General features: G+C 36.1%; 1 long non-coding RNA gene across 1 annotated transcript in view; it reads right to left on the reverse strand.

The window, feature by feature from the left end:
* Window positions 1-1,917: 1,917 nt before the first annotated feature.
* LOC119828281 overlaps window positions 1,918-16,760 on the reverse strand; it is a 119,620-nt gene continuing 104,777 nt past the window's right edge. The window contains exons 5-6 of the long non-coding RNA XR_005287761.1: window positions 7,344-7,401; window positions 1,918-2,675 (exon numbers count right to left, since the gene is read on the reverse strand). This is a non-coding gene — a long non-coding RNA (uncharacterized LOC119828281). The remainder of the gene's footprint in view (window positions 2,676-7,343; window positions 7,402-16,760) is intronic.

Below are 16,760 nucleotides of genomic sequence, written 5' to 3' on the forward strand. Positions count from 1 at the left end.
CCAAGTCCGCCCTTAAAAGTGTATTCAACCGACTTTTTTGAGGTATTTAATCAGTTATAAAATTAACGGAGCATTTTTACATGTACTATGTATGTGTTCTGTATAAAACTTGTGTATGGAATGTTCTTTTTGGGTCTCGAACTATCGCCATACCAAATTTTATCCAAATCCTTTCAATGGTTTAAGCGTGAACAAGAGACTATCCCAGAGACTATCCCAGAGACTATCCCAGAGAATATCCCATTTATAATATTAATTAATAACTTAACATAGTAGTGATTGCTTTCATTAATTAACTTAACGTTGTTTTCATTAATAAACTCACTTGATCTCGTCCGATAAAAATCATAATCGAAATAGTGTGAATGGAGCCTTAATCGGCTGGCACACTTTTATTTGACCCAGTTTTTCTTGAGCTAAAACTATTTATTGTCAATTACCACCCCCGCGGCAGTTTACATGCTTCCCATTTCGCAGACTGACTGATTTATTTTAAAATTCGCAACTATCTTGTTGTTTATTTTCTGATTTCGTTGTTTATCGTTTCCTTATTCTGAAGGTTGTAATTGCTAAATATATGACACTGTCTTTTGCGACGTTGTTCGTTATTTATCGTCAAATGAATTGACTTTGATACCTGCTAATATATTTCGTAGTGTTACAATATTATACCACATAAAAAAGACGACATTAAATTTATTTTCTAAGAGATATATATATATATGATTTTAACTAACGTACTGTTTTATAGCTATTGCCCGGGGCTTCGCCCGCATAGCAAAAATAAATTTTCATGGTATAAACTTTCATGGAGTATTTTATACGCTTGGGAGTAGAATTTATGAAAATCCTTTAAAGAATCCTTCTCGTAGCGGATGACTGCATCATACGGGCTATCTGCATACCTCATTTCAGCCCAATCGGTTCAGTAGTTTGGGCTGTGCATTGATAGATTAGTTTTATATAATAAGATACATCACATTTTGAGTGTATCAATCACAAATTATCGTTTCACACTGAGCTTAGAATTTGATAAATAAACTTGGATTAATTAAAATTAGCTAACAACTTCTATTTCAATAAATTCAATAAATAAACAATACCTGATATCTCAGACAGCTGAGATCTGATCTCAAATGAGGCATTACCCTAGCAACAGTGAACTGTCCACATTTAATCCTATTACATCTACATCTACATTTTATCCTACACCGAGAAAATAATATCTGATCTTCGAAATTTAAACTTATTAAATACGAACAAACGAAGTCGAGAAACAGCCAGACATTCCATAATGCCGCAATACTTATTTATATTGCTCCCATTATCGGCTGTATACACAGTTGTCATTCTTAGCCGGTTGAAAAGAGGTCGCAATGTCCTAATGACATTGAATTAATTGAAAAATGACATTCGACCTACAAATGACTGGCTGGGAACATCGGTACTGAAGTTTTGGCGGCAATTATATCGTATGGTCGCGACACGATACAAACATGCTGTTGTTTTTTTTTTTGCAAAAAATCTACAAAAAAAAAATTATAAATTATGAATATGACTATATTTTTATGTTTGTTTTTAATTTGAAGGGGATTCAGATTTTTATTAAAAAATCATTAAGTTATTGATGAAATTGTTGGAGTGTTGTTAATTCATTAATATATGTTAAAAGATGTGGTCTGTTGTGTGAACTTCTATGTTAGGAGAGAATGGGCAACTAAGTTTTTATCGCATCTGTGTCTTGAAAAGTAATCAGATATTTATTATGAATACCAATACGAAAAAGACTTAGTAATTGTAAATTACACAGAAAATAAAATAAAACATACTTGTAATTTAAAAAAAGTATTTATTCCAACTGATTCAATTATACATTAAATAATCCATTCATATTACAATTCAAAATTAAAAGATTGCATAATCAATAATTTTTCACGATAAAAAAATTAGAATGCAACTCTGGGTATTGCCATGCAGGGCTAAAACTCGACTTTAGGGGATAATCAAATAGACCTAAAATCTAGTTCTATAGGCAGGGCTCACGACAAACATTTGATCTCAGACAATAAATTGTTGAAGTAAACATTTCTTAATAATACAATATAATTAAATAAACACAATACATTAACGAATCGACAAAGGCATGTCAGTGTAGCAGCCAGCAGCTAGTCTAACCGCACAAAATAAAAGATAAACATTATATAAAATTAATAATTACTCGTCATGCACACTCGCGTTGATATCGTAAAAAATAAGAGTCATGCGTTAGAAAGTTTAGTGGTTGTTAGTCAATATTCAAAACAGATAACCTTAACTAAAATAATACTAAAACGCGTGAACAACAGACGCTCGGACGGAAACAGTGGAAAATGTTTCAGATATGCGAGTCAACAGGAACAAGACTAGAGGATCATCCTCACTGTTCCCGCGCGAGTCGTATCACACGAAATGGCGACGCTTCCACCCGTCTATATCCTTCACTACAAAACTGTCCAGAGAACAAATGAAATTGCAGTAAACATCTGTCACAGCGCGAAGAGATGTTATGTGAAGTATGAACTGAGTGATCAGTGGGAACTGCAAGTTTCCAATCGTTCTGATAACGTTCAAGTGGAGTTGAATATTTGTAGCAAAGATCGTAGACCGATGGTTCTGCATCAGACGTCACACGGCATCTGTAACAAATAAACATTCTCTATTCATCACATTATTATCATACAGTATAAGTCATTTCATAAGTGTATTGACTGAAGTTAGAATCGATATAAAAATATCGTAAAAAGCCGATATTACGTCTTGTTTATGATACGTCTCAAAACCCTTTAACACTTTTCGGCGTTTAATTCCATACGTCATCTGTCATTTTAATTGACAGCTAAGCTAAACAGACGCACCCAGAAGTTGTGAAGTCGCCCATTAATCTTACACATTATAGAAAACCTACGCTTTTTACTAAATCTATTATCACGCTGCCAAATTTTATAACTGAATAAATAAAGTCTTTGAATCAAAATCACAAGATGTCGGCAATCTAATAAAAACGAAAACACTCATTCACGATGTTCTAACAAAACTTGCGACCTATTGAAATTCCTGTGAAAAAAAAACAACATTACCATCAAAAGCCTAGCGTGTAACTATTGATCTTTCCAACGAATATTTCCATAAGCGCCACGCTCGCTGCTCTCACAAGTCGCAAAGCGCACGGTGACGTTGCAAATATTTTAGCAAACTATCTATTGTTAGTCTATTGTCAGAACTCCCTAATGGTACATTTGGCGAACTCGCTGAAAGCGGGGTACATACTCAAAATGCACTTATGACACCGCATCGAATCTCATTACACAGTCAAGGGAGAGAGATTAATTTTTGCTCGATGACTGCGCTTGAAGCTAATAGCGTCTTCATTATGCGATGGTGGACAGATGTCGCGAATACTGCTGTGCGATTTTTTCTAAATTTCCTTTATGAAAGAAACGCGATGTTAACATATTATTGAAGAGAAGTGCAACTGTTCACTATTGTGAATTTGTTTCGAAATGATCAAATAATTTCATCACAATTCACAATAACGATTACTATCCATTTCATAGCGTACCTAATAATATCAATAGGTACTTTCTAGTTAAATAAATAATCATAGCACAAAAAATCTAAAAAATAAATGTATGGTTTATTCATTAATACACTCAAGCATATGCACACATGCATAACGCGATTCATTCATATGAATGAACTGTCTACATTAAAATTCGAAATCGGCCGAAATTAGGTCATCGCTGAAACATGTATAATTTACCGTGTCTCCGCCACGTCACACCGACACAACGCGATGATATCAAACGCAATCACACAAATTTTCGACACGTGCCTCACCAGCTATAATATTGGTGCGAGAATTAAAGAATCACGACTACACGCATCTTCAAACAATCTATTTTCGTGATAGCAACAACGATGGGACCTACTTAATAAAACGCTATTCTTTATCAATCCGTTTCGTCATGGCCTCGATTCCGCCCACGCCCCACCGTATCGCCGCCATTTACCCCGTTTCTTAATCCTAAAGATATTATATGACCTATCTTATCAATTAACTAAATTGCCAATGTTCCCCCGATAGGAAACCACTATAGCGCGAGCCTCGGCCGTTCGCGCCGTCGCAGGGAACGCAGCTCTGAACTTTCCGGGGCGGGACCCCGATTGCGATCTCTGCCAAGAATGTCCCTTTCCCTAACGTTTATTGCGTCTGGGTTATTCGCGTCTAACCTTAGTTAATCTCGTTTTTAAATCGTATCGTTCGTAGGCGCGATATCGGCATATGTATCAACGTTTCAACGTCTAATTATAATTGTTCCAATAACATTGTCTGGGTGTTCAGAGAGATATTGTATAATTAATGTATTTTGAAAGTTGTTCTAGATAAGCCATGGACTTATTGGTTGATACGCCGATAAGAAAGCAAAAGCCACTGGTTTTAATCAGCGAGCTAGACCGCTATTAGAAAATTAATCTATTACAATTGTAAGAGACATTTGTCTTGCCTTATCTGTGGCCTATGAGTTCGTAAAAACACAGACTGAAATCGACATTGTATTCAAAGCTCCTAATGGAACAATTGCGCATATGGGCATGGTCTCTCAAAACATTTTTTGTTTTCGAATTAATGATACCAAATTCAGTAAATAATTTTTTATTAAAGGCTTTATCTCAAATCTTTGTGTTAGTTTATATAAATATATTTTATCAACTATCGTTTCAAGATATCCCAGGTCTCGCTAACGCATTGTATGCTAAACTGTCAACAAATAACTACTATTATCGTTACCGTATTTAAAACGGAAAGATAATACAATTCAAACATTCACCATTTAACATCATTACATAACAGCTATTGTACCATCTTAAAAAGTAGATTCAAACGACCGTATCGGATCGTACGAAAACAATTGTTTAAATAAAAAAATATATTATCAATAACACAGCGAGACTGTGCAAACAGAAGCAAACGGATACAATTTTCACCATTTCCATTAGCTCATTGTTGCCACGCTACGGAGCGTCTTTTAATTAATACAAAAATCGATTTACATAGCCCATATATATCGACACAATTAAAGCATTTACGTCATTTCGAAACATTTTCCTAATTGATGTATAGAATATGTCGGCCAACTGACACAATTTCCATTGTGCCCGCCGCAGCTGAGTAAATTGTTCATGTATTGTGACGCAACGGCTGCGCACACGTTTGCTAACATGTGTGTGTGTGTGTATGTATGTTCATCTGTTTGTCAAAAATTGTGACAAAGTTTTGGAAGTATCTTCAATGACTTGGTAAGCCATTGCTTTAATACACTCAGTAGTTAGTAATTGATTTTATTCTAATCTACGTGGGTGATTGTATATCGCTCCTTAAGTGGCCGTTGTCTCTCAACGTCCTTTGACTTGCTTCATTGCTTTACAACAGTTTTATATGCGTCTTGTGCGAGATTGTGGACCTGCAATGCGACTAGGTGGTAATCAATATACTGGCCACGCGTTAAGTTGCTTAACCCGCAAATAGATCGAGAACTAAGCATTACACCATATCTTATCCTACTAATATTATAAATGCGAAAGTTTGTAAGGATGTGAGTGTGTTTGTTACTCTTTCACGCAAAAAATACTGAACCGACTGCAATGAAATTTGGTACGTAGTCAGCTGGACAACTGGAATAACATATAGGCAACTTTTCATCCCGATATTTCTACAGGATACGGACTTGCGCGGGGCGCAGATAGTTATTGTTATAAACGCAAAGTATAATTGAGTATGTGAATACGCAGACACTATAAAAATCACTGATAAAAGATTGTATAAAGTGAGTCACATCTATTCGAACCCATACCATATCGTACGATAGCCAGAGTCCCTCACCACTGCGACACACGGCCAACACGATAGTCATGTAAAACGAACGAGATGGAAATAATTGAAATTGGTCAGTGCATCGTGAAATGAACACCGAGAAGGGTGTTATCCTTTGACATAATGCTCAAAACCTATTTGCGCTAACTAGTACGCAAACGATCTGTTGGTTCACCTGATGGTAAGCGATCGCCAACGCTCATAAACACTTGCGTAGTAAGAGCCTCTCCCTTCTTCACGCTTTTAAGAGGCAAGGGACGGTTGATAGGATTAAAGGAATGCAAAGGGATAGTTAGGGAAATGGTTACGGGCCTCCAGCTCCCCGAAACACGGCAGCATTCACATGCAACTGTTTCCCGCCGATCTTCTGTGGGGGTGTGGTACCGTCGCCGGTGCGAGCTGGCCCAATACGTACCGAAGTGTAGTATATAAGTATATACTTTGCATATAAATTGCCATAATTACATATGATTTACGTATGATTTGTAATCGTAAAAAATAAAACTAAATACATATACCATCTAGGACGAAATCACACTAATATATTATAAATGTGAAAGTTGTTTGGATGTTTGTCCGTCAATCACGCTGAAACTACTAAATGGATTTTGATGAAATTTGGTATACAGACGGGGTATGAGCCGAGTTGGGTGATAGGATACTTTTTAACCCGATTAAATGCTCCCTTGAGATAAAACAGTAATCTTAATATCTGGGACGAGCGTCTATTATAACATAATAATGAAATTAAAACAAATGTTTTCAATAAAAACGACACTACATATCGCACCTGTTTATAACACTTATTTGATATTATTGCTGTAGCGTGCAAATAAAATTACACTAACTTCACGAGACCGTAAAAAAAACAAGCAATACAACAAAACAAAACGTTTTGGAAAACTCCCATACTTAAAAGTCCATTCACAATACGCTTATGCACTTAGCGTGTGACCACAGACACGGCGGAAGCGACAGCGTGTAAATAACATTACTACGATAAGCCTATTATTATAATATACACTCGCTTAGATATCATTGGTTACGATTAATTTCCTGCGTAGAATCTTATTTTCGCTATCGCTCATATACGTCGTAAATCGCTGTATACGTGAACACAACCTTAACAATATGAGAACTGGCAACGTGACCGCGCAACGAAATTTATTTTTCCTCACTTTTGGCTTGTAGATTTCACGGTAGCGATAACGCAGTGTACCTTAATTGTTTGATAAAACGTTAATTTCATTTGCAAAAACTTTAAATGCATACAAATTGCGACACGTCACTGGTTCGATAGGAGCGATTTAATATTCTTGTTAAAACATGCAATGAAAAAAAATTTATCAATACCAACGTACAAACTACATTTACATACTAAGCTAATTTATTTAAAATAAAGATAACATATGGTTCACCACTCAAAACTCACCATTGCTGAAAGTGGTAGTATATTGGTGACGCTCTGGCTGATACGGAGATGGTTAATTCTGAAACAAAAAAAAAAAAACGTTTAGCAAAAAAAACTCTTACAAGCACTAACTCTGCATCTAATATTTAAGACTCTAAGAGACAGTTTTAAACACAACTATTGTACGTAAAAGCATCGTCAGCTAAGTCCATATTAAAAAAGCAATTTGAAAAAAATTCCAAGCGCACACATCGACATTCGCAAATACTTCGAGATGGCTGCCTTCCGTCTGGAACTAAAAATATGTTAAAATCGCGGGAGAAAATCAATAATAACCCCGCCCGCGCCCACACAGGCGCGATCCATTCATCAAACGCAGCACGCACACACGCGCGCCGACTGCATTGCATCACACCATTCACTACGGTACTACGGATAGTACGGCAGAGTACTATAAATGGTTGCGTTTTCCGACCTATATAGACCGCGCGTCCGGCAGCGCAATCTCGACTCTATCTCGTGGGGCGCACGGTGCAAGCGGCGCGGCAAGGATTATGCAATGTAAATTCGTTTCAATGCAGTAGAGTTTCAGTCTGTTTTCGCACTAGCGCGGATATGGGACGCCGTCCGGTCCGAGAAGTCTACCGCGACAGACGGCTCTATTTATAGATAATGGCGATTAAGTTTAATGCAGTCATGTTGGTTATCGATTGTGATGCACCAGGCTGTACCGTTCGGAATGGAGTTAGGCGGCATTCCTGTAACTTTGATTGGATATTTGCGCAATCTGGCGTCATTGTGTCGGCTATACACATGAATATATTCACGGGAGATCTATTTATAAACGCCCTTATTGCTTTAAAACGGCAATGTTAATATTTTATCGTCTCAAACATTCTATAACACCTTTTCATAATTGAAAAATTACATATTTTTAAATGAAAATGTTCCTGTGTCATATGTAAAGAGTTACGTTCTTACATAAATACTCTTTTCATTAAAACTTTATACAGCTACGCGCCATAAACATCATGGCCGCCATTTTGTAACCCATCAAAACGCAGCTATAAAATAATCAATATAGTTATCTTTTCAAATAAAACATTTGCGAATTTATGTCGCCATGAAAACCGGGGAATAAAACAAGACGATTTTATGTGTATACAATAATATACATATTAACAAAGATGTCTCCGCTTTCATTTGACTAAAAGCGTCTGCGTTTATTAGTACATTGGCTCTCTGTCACATTTTATCATTAGGTATATAATTATACCTTATATAAAATTAAAAAGAACATGAATAAAATTTATAAAACAAATATATTTTTTTTTTATGTCACAGTCGGCAATGGAGCTGGTGGATCGCGTGATGGTAAGCGATACCACCGCCCATGAACATTTATAGAGGCATAAGTTCTATTGCAGACCTTACGCCTCTACAAATGGATTGCCGACCTTTTGGGAAGGGATTAAGAAAGGATTGGCGAGAGGAATAAAGGAAAGGACTGGGAAGGGAAGGAAAAGGATATGGGCCTCCGGCTCCCCCACTCACCGAACGAAACACAGCAGAATGCTATTTCACGCCAGTCTTCTGTGGGGGTGTGGTACTTCCCCGGTGCGAGCTGGCCCAATTCGTGCCGAAGCGTGCTCGACTACCACATTATAAATTTATGATTATGTATGTTGATTGTTTAATTAATTATTTGCAGATATTTGATAATTTACATTGGGTCTATTGTATTGAAAATATTGTTTCAATTCATTATTCACTTTGCGATAAATGATAATTTTTTAGATTTTCTTAGGGCACAGAGGAAACCGATATCAATTTAAAAATTTAATTCTATTCAGTTACGAAAAAGAACATAAAAATTTAGCTAATTGCCCTACTGAAAATTTTCATTAAATTTCGTTAGAATTTTAGACTCTAGTGTTTCAAAATATGTTCATATTTCTTTTCATCTCTCAAAATCTACGAGAAATATACATAAAAGAATCAAACTACATATATTCATATTCACAAACAGACCTAACACGAGAAACGAGCTCCAATCGTTTAAAGTCAAGTTTAACTACCGTAAAAGACAGTTAAGACACTTATAAATTCCGAGATGTCATAGTATATCAGACGCTTACCTAACTTCGCGTGAGGCTGTTATCAGATAAGCGGTTATCAGTCACATGTTTAATTAGAGCTTGTAATTCATTGGGCGGGCCGCACGTGCATTATCTTTGTGATATAACAAAGTACTGCGGCTTTGAATGCGATTGTATCATATCAGATCGATGTAATTTATATTTAATATCTAATTAATGATTGAATTTATGTATAGATTGTACGTTGCATGTATCATAAGTAAATGAATGGATTTCTGTTTTAACACATATTTATAATGAGTTGAAATCTTCTCTGTAACTTATACTTTTTGAAAAATTTTGAAAAACATTTCTTGAGTGTTAATCTCCGCTGAAACTGTAGAAGTTATATTTATTAAAATTATTACATGCAATTTAATAACCCAATAGAGACAATACATTAACCCAAAAGTAAATTGTACAACGAAAAATTTCCAATAAAAAGCCTTCTTATTAACATCACCATGGAGGGCATTCCGCATACAATGTGATCGTTAAATTCAATTCTCGGTAGCACATTTAAAATCGCAAGCGCCGGGTTCCTGTTACGGCAGCTATTAACATTAACCCTGTGGTTATGCAGTTAGGGACACGACACATCTACACGCAGTCAATTAGAACTTTGCCAATTCTATGTACCAACCGAATTAAGCAACCAATGAGAAAATATCGAGTTTACAGCAACGTATGAGATTGATGAATAAGATTTGAAATCGCAAATGCATCGAGTGATAATCGTCTCATCGATTATCAATATAAAGCAAAGTCGATTGATTTATCAACACGCAACCGATAGTGTGAATTTCGCAAATTATCCCCTTAGGGACGGAAGATGACATGAATCAGGCTTATATCGCAATAATGAATGAAAAAAAATTTGTTATAAATTTACACATCCTTTTTGATATAAAAACTGTCTTATTTACACACTTTATAATTGTTTCTACGATACATTTATTTCGACGTTAATTTTTATTAATCACACGCACCATTTGTAAACAATATTCACCATGCTACAGAGCATCACAAGCATTTTCTCAAACATTTGTTCCCGTAACAGTTTTGAAGAACAATCTAGAATCATCCTCACGACACCTGAGCGACGAACGTCACGCGCCCCCCGAGTGTCACGCAGAATTATCGCAATAATGTGCGGAGAACATAATCACAGTGTATCATAGAATGCTCCATTCATAATAGCGTTGACACAAATAGCGGCAATGCAACCTTCGTCATACATTGTGCTTACAATGTTGATCGTTTTTATATTTGTCTGTAGCGAAATTGTTTGATTGGACGCGATAAAGTTTTACGATTCCGACGCATAATTAAATGTGCGCGCTCGGGAGTAAATATCATGTGACATTTAATATATGCCTGATTTTTTTATCTGAGGATTTTAATGGGTATGAAGAAATCCGTTTTGTTTCAGATGTCCGGCTGCGATTCTTACGCTCGTCCTGTACAAATTTCACCATTTATAATTTTTGCTATTGCAATGGAACACAATTGCATTTACAAGTAAGGTAAAAACAGAAACTGCCCTATGCCACCCGAGACTGATTAAAAACAACTAAGTAATAAGAAAAATATCAACATTGTTACAAACATACAAACATGAATGACGCATCGCGGCAAATTCGTTAAACAATGCATCCGAACGTTACAACTAAATTCTCAAAGAACGAGAGCTTCGCATCCGATAAACCGACCAGTTTTGTACATTTATTACTTTATTACTCTTTCGTTCATTTTGCATTCCTTGTTTAACGACTTGCATTTAATACGGGCGGCCATCAGAAGCGCGGTATTAAAATATTAATACATAATTTAGCAATCTTTATTAGAGTTTGAACATTAAAAGTGATGCCATTTATTAACAATATCATGTTGTAACATAGGGAACTTATTGAGATATAAAGGTTATTTGAAGCTCATTTAATTAAAAACCATTATAGCGTGTTGTAAATTCGGCTGCTTCAGATACATAAAACGTTAAGCTCTTGCATTCGAAGAAAGAAATACAGAGAAATATATCCATACTCTGTACACATAATTATCATACTATATTTTACTTTCAGTGATTATAATGCATTTTGGGTAGAGAGTCGCTTATTTAAATTAAACTTTATAAATGCGAAGCTAAACTTGAACAAGTTGAATGTTAAGATTGAACAGATAATAACAATAGTAACGGTTGATGGATATTGTACTAGCGTTCCGGCCGCGGCTTTGCCTGCATAATCAGAGTAAAAAGGAGTCCCAAGGTTTTCACTGCATAGCTCCCGTTCCTGTACGATTTCCGCGATAAAAACTATAGCATGTCCTTTCTCGGGTCTCAAAACCATATTTGCGTCAAATTTCATCACAACTGATTCAGTGGTTCATGCGTGAAGAAGAGACGGATAGATACGAGTTACTTTTGCATTTATAATATTCGAGGCGATTCGGACGGAGTTCCCAAATGCATCATTATGATTCTAATGATAAATCCCGTGCGTCTTTAGCACTGGCAAGCGAATAACAACACATTCCTCATCCTCAGCCAAAACTCATAGCTTTTCTCAATAATATAATAAAAACAGTACCAAGAACTTGATATTCTTTCGAATTAAGGATTCAATTTTGGACAAGTCATTCATTACGCACGTTATGAATTTCCACGTGTTCAATCAAAAACTGTCATCTTGACAACTCCCCGGTGGTCTCAGAAAATATATATAAATCACTACGGCTCTTCTCAAAATACTCGGCTATCAAATACTCGGCTATCCTCTTACTGTGCTGCCACTTGTAGGCCGCGGTAAAAGATCTAACGTGGCATCTTAAGAAATACCTAACTTCGGTAGATTGTGTCTCTTTTATTTCTACATAAATGATTAGATTTTTAGTAAATCAGTTGAATATGATAACTATTTTTATCGTGACGATAAATCCAATTAATACGCAAGATTGTAAATAATATCAAATATAAAACACCATATAAAGGGCAAAAAAAACAATAACTAAAAACATCAAAACCATCCATAATAATAAGCAATGTATTTTAAGCACCTACAATTACTGCACACAATTCATCGCCACTTTCCTTAATGGAAACAAGTAATACCTTCATACTAAACCCGCTATGTATTCTATGATATTCTCACAAAGAGTATTGTTACTATATCATTCGATCAGTAATTAGCAACGGTTTATAGGATCTCACGACTTAAATTAATTGTGGTATTTCCCCCATGGGCGCCATTTTTTGCTTCATATAAGCGCCGGTCATTATAAAAACAAAACTAGTTTTCTACTAGTGTCTTCGCTCGCATTGTGACTGGAAAAGAGCGTGTTATTATATTTTCATATTTGTTTCAGTAGGAGCATAAAGTACCTTCAAATAGGTAGGTATATACACTACAGCTAACCGCGGATAAATGTTGAGACTATGTTATGACGATTCAAAAGCACTTCTAGAAGAAGCCTAATTGAATAAATAAATGTCACATTTTTTAAAACTAAATACTGGATGCTGATCGTTTAAAGCTAGCTACTAGCATTAATAACAGAAACACTTATTTTTATTAAAACACAAATAATCATAGGTATACATTGCTTTAATTGAATCTGTCAAAATCCATAATCCAATAAATATTTGACAACATTAGCAAAACGCCTTTACGCTAACCTGATGATAGACGCTACGAAGCCGTTCACAGTCAAAATTGATCACAGCATAGCCCGACTACCATAATAAAACAAATCTATCCAAACACTACCTATCTTTAAACTATTTTCAACCTAAAGTTCAAAGCATACGATTTAAAATAGCTCGTCTGCTATCGACTCTGAAACAGTCGTGATTTACGTCCCCTGCAGCGTTCCCATAGACTACAATTTATATAAAACCTCAATATCATTAGTTTCGTTGCAATAAGAACAAGCCTGGCTCAATCCCGCGGCTTTTGACCACGTCCTGTGTTCACAGAATATAATAAATAAGAGCTGAGACGTTCCGAATCAATTTGAAATGAAAAAAATATTATGTTTTTAAATAAGAACCTTGTAGGAAGACAAAACATTATATTGAAATAAAATAATGATCCTATATATTGATTTTAAAATCATATAAACATCTATATATTGATTTTTTTATGTTTGAATTTAATGATACTAATTTGTATGATTAAAAATGTAGAAAAAACAAAAAAAAAACATCCTATGTGAAAAATTCATATGAATAAAAAATCAAGATTAAAATAATTTAATCTCAAAAATAAACTACAAACCAATACTGGCAACACATAAATCTCACTAAACGACAGACCATCAAAACGTCTTTCATTAACCCTGCGCTACTGTCAACCAGAACAAAATTCAATTCCCACACAAAAAATCATTTACAAAAAAAAAAGGCATAATCCAAACTCCACATGCAACAAAGAATCGATCTAACCCTCTCGATTTAAATCGACACAAAATCGGATATCCGGTAATATCCGTCCCCCGCCCACATAACATCACCGTATTAATCTGTATCGGACCACGTGCGTCGGAAATGAATTGTATCCACCGAATGCAATTGCAATCCTTCTCAGAAATGATATTTCTACCTGCGCTTGCGTAACTTCTTTTGATCGTTCCAAAAAACCTCACTGTTTATTTTGGAAAAAAAAAAAAATGTTTTATCAGATGCCTATAAAGCTCTGGTTCCGTAGATATTATACTAGCGAGTGATACTTCGATTGATTTACATAAAGGGCTTTTATAATATATGTAAGAGGTTTTTTGGTTCCCATGCACTGAACATTTTCTCGAATATATCTATCTATCTTTGTTGACCTTTACACACTAAAGATTTCTATCATCGTATGTTTGTGTGAATAAATTAAATATGGAAAATTAATACGTACATTTGCTACTTTCATGTTAGTGTCGAGCACGCTCCTGCACGAATAGAGCCAGCTCGTACCGGGAAATGTACCACACTCCCACAGAAGATCGGCGTGAAATAGTCGCATGTCAATGCTACTGTGTTAAGCACAATTAGTGGGGGATCCGGAAACCTTATCTTTTCCCTCACCCTTCCGGTTGTCCAGTCCCGTCCTAAAGTTCCGTCATCCATCCTTTCCACATCCCTCCCCGGCAGTATCTCCCACAGTTCATGGGCGATGGTGATCGCTTACCATGATAAGATCCCAAAATTTCAAGAAAATTGGCCAAGACAACGCCCAAGAACAGTGAGCATTTTTAATAAAAATTTCCTATTCATCACCGGAACCCCAAATATCTCGGCGCAGTTGTCAAAGCATCGCACAAATCAAACTCGATAGTGGTCAGATAACTTGGACAATAGCATTTCCGATCCTAAAAAAACATTGTCCGATAACAATACTTATCGGGCCTTTAGTTACGGATTTCGATGTATTAGGTGTGAAATTGTTGACGTTTCTTAAAGCATTTTTAGGGAAAAATAAATTAGAGATATCGCCAAATACATAAGATTGTGGTAAACACATGCGATACATCCGAAAACTATTCTGATTTGTAAAGGTGCCCAAACATACACTACCGTTTATCATATTCCACAAAAAGGGTTATCGAAACTCGTAAAAATAACATACAGCAATCAGTATAACGGCAACACAACGAAAGTTGTTAACAAGCGGAGAATGCGAACCGTTTCAAGCACGAAAAATAAATTGTTTCTCTTATTAAGATATCGCCACATCGGTGAGCGGTGACAAAAAATACCAACTGTATTGAAGAAAGCCGATATATGTTTAAGCGAACGGGTTCTATCGAGACTTTCACACGGACATGTGTAGCGCACGGCGAGGCGGATGTCGTCGCGATTACGGCCGGTTATTATTGCTGTATTGTGCGACCAAATTGCAGAGCATCTCGGCTTCCCATCCGGCCCGCGCTCACGCACTAATCTTGACCTTAACCGAATTGGCAATGATGCTAAGTTTGATTGCGATCGCTCAGACGAAGCGGCGGAGTCGCCTGCTTTTGACAAAAGAGTTTCACCGCAGGCACCTGCCCGCGCTCCTGATTTATGACTGCACTGCAGAGAAATAGCCTTTCTACACAAAAGCTTGAACTAGTTTCGAGCGCATCGAAAACAGTTTTCGCAAAGAATACCATTGAATTCGCAATAAACTTATGAATTACTGCACGTTGAATGGGCGCATTACAATGCAGTTTTGTCAAAGAACTGTTTACCTGGATACATTAATTTAAAACTTAAAAGAATATTAAAATGTCGGTGCCCATGTAATCGATTAGTTCGTCATTCATACCGACTTGTTTTTCAGTAACGAGCTACAAAGGTTTATTATCAGCATTCTATGCCAAGTCGTAAAAACGGTATCATATCATTCCAGCCATATTTAGATCACATTTACAAGCATTATGTGCGCATATATGATAAAAATAGCTTAATGTACACTAAATACTGAGAAAGATATCAACCAAGTCGTATAAAATATTTAAGTATGTTGTGATCTTAACTGTTCATATCATTTGTTTTCGGTGGCGACAATAAAATAAGGACAGAAAGGTTATAAATTAAAAAAAAGCACTTCCAAATCACTACTTCCACTCTAGATGTATACATAATACATATTTCATAATTTATATCATTATTATTAAATACGTATTTCTTACCCTAAATGTACCCTGCGACCTGAGAATCCCCCCCAAACCTATATCCAAATATTTTCGCCACATCCATCAGTCTTAAAGCAAAACATCAAATATCAAAACGGCATTATAAATACAACAATCGTACAACTATTCAATTTAAAGAACGTACTTAAAATCAATTAATCATTAAACATTAGCATTTGAATGGGCTGTTAAAGTACTAGGCTCTCATGAATCACCAGCGGTGACCCTGTTCGCACAGGCGGCCGGTTCCCGCCGGTTCCATTGATGAGCCCAACCAGACGTGACGTCACAAACCTCTGTAGCCGAGACCGGAGAGGACTGTTTAGTCTTGATCGTTTAATTATGCCGTGCTAATTGGCCGAGGTTCTCATTTCACGCGGTGTAACATTAGCTGACTCCCGCTGTACGACAGTTACGTTGCGCATACCTACCGACGCGTTTGACATTCCCTTTTTGGTGCGCAATTGTGCAATGTTCGCATATACTGGACTGGGGTTTAATTTAGATTATGTACGTTTCGTGCTATATTATGTTTTACAATATGTAAGAAACTCATTCTGTTCAAATTGAAGAGAACTTGAAAAGACAATGAATGTCTTTTAAGTAGCTCGTGTCCTCTGAATGCGAATCAAACCTCTTA

This window comes from Zerene cesonia, chromosome 7 (assembly GCF_012273895.1).
Source record: "Zerene cesonia ecotype Mississippi chromosome 7, Zerene_cesonia_1.1, whole genome shotgun sequence".
In the NCBI taxonomy this organism is placed as follows: domain Eukaryota; kingdom Metazoa; phylum Arthropoda; class Insecta; order Lepidoptera; family Pieridae; genus Zerene; species Zerene cesonia.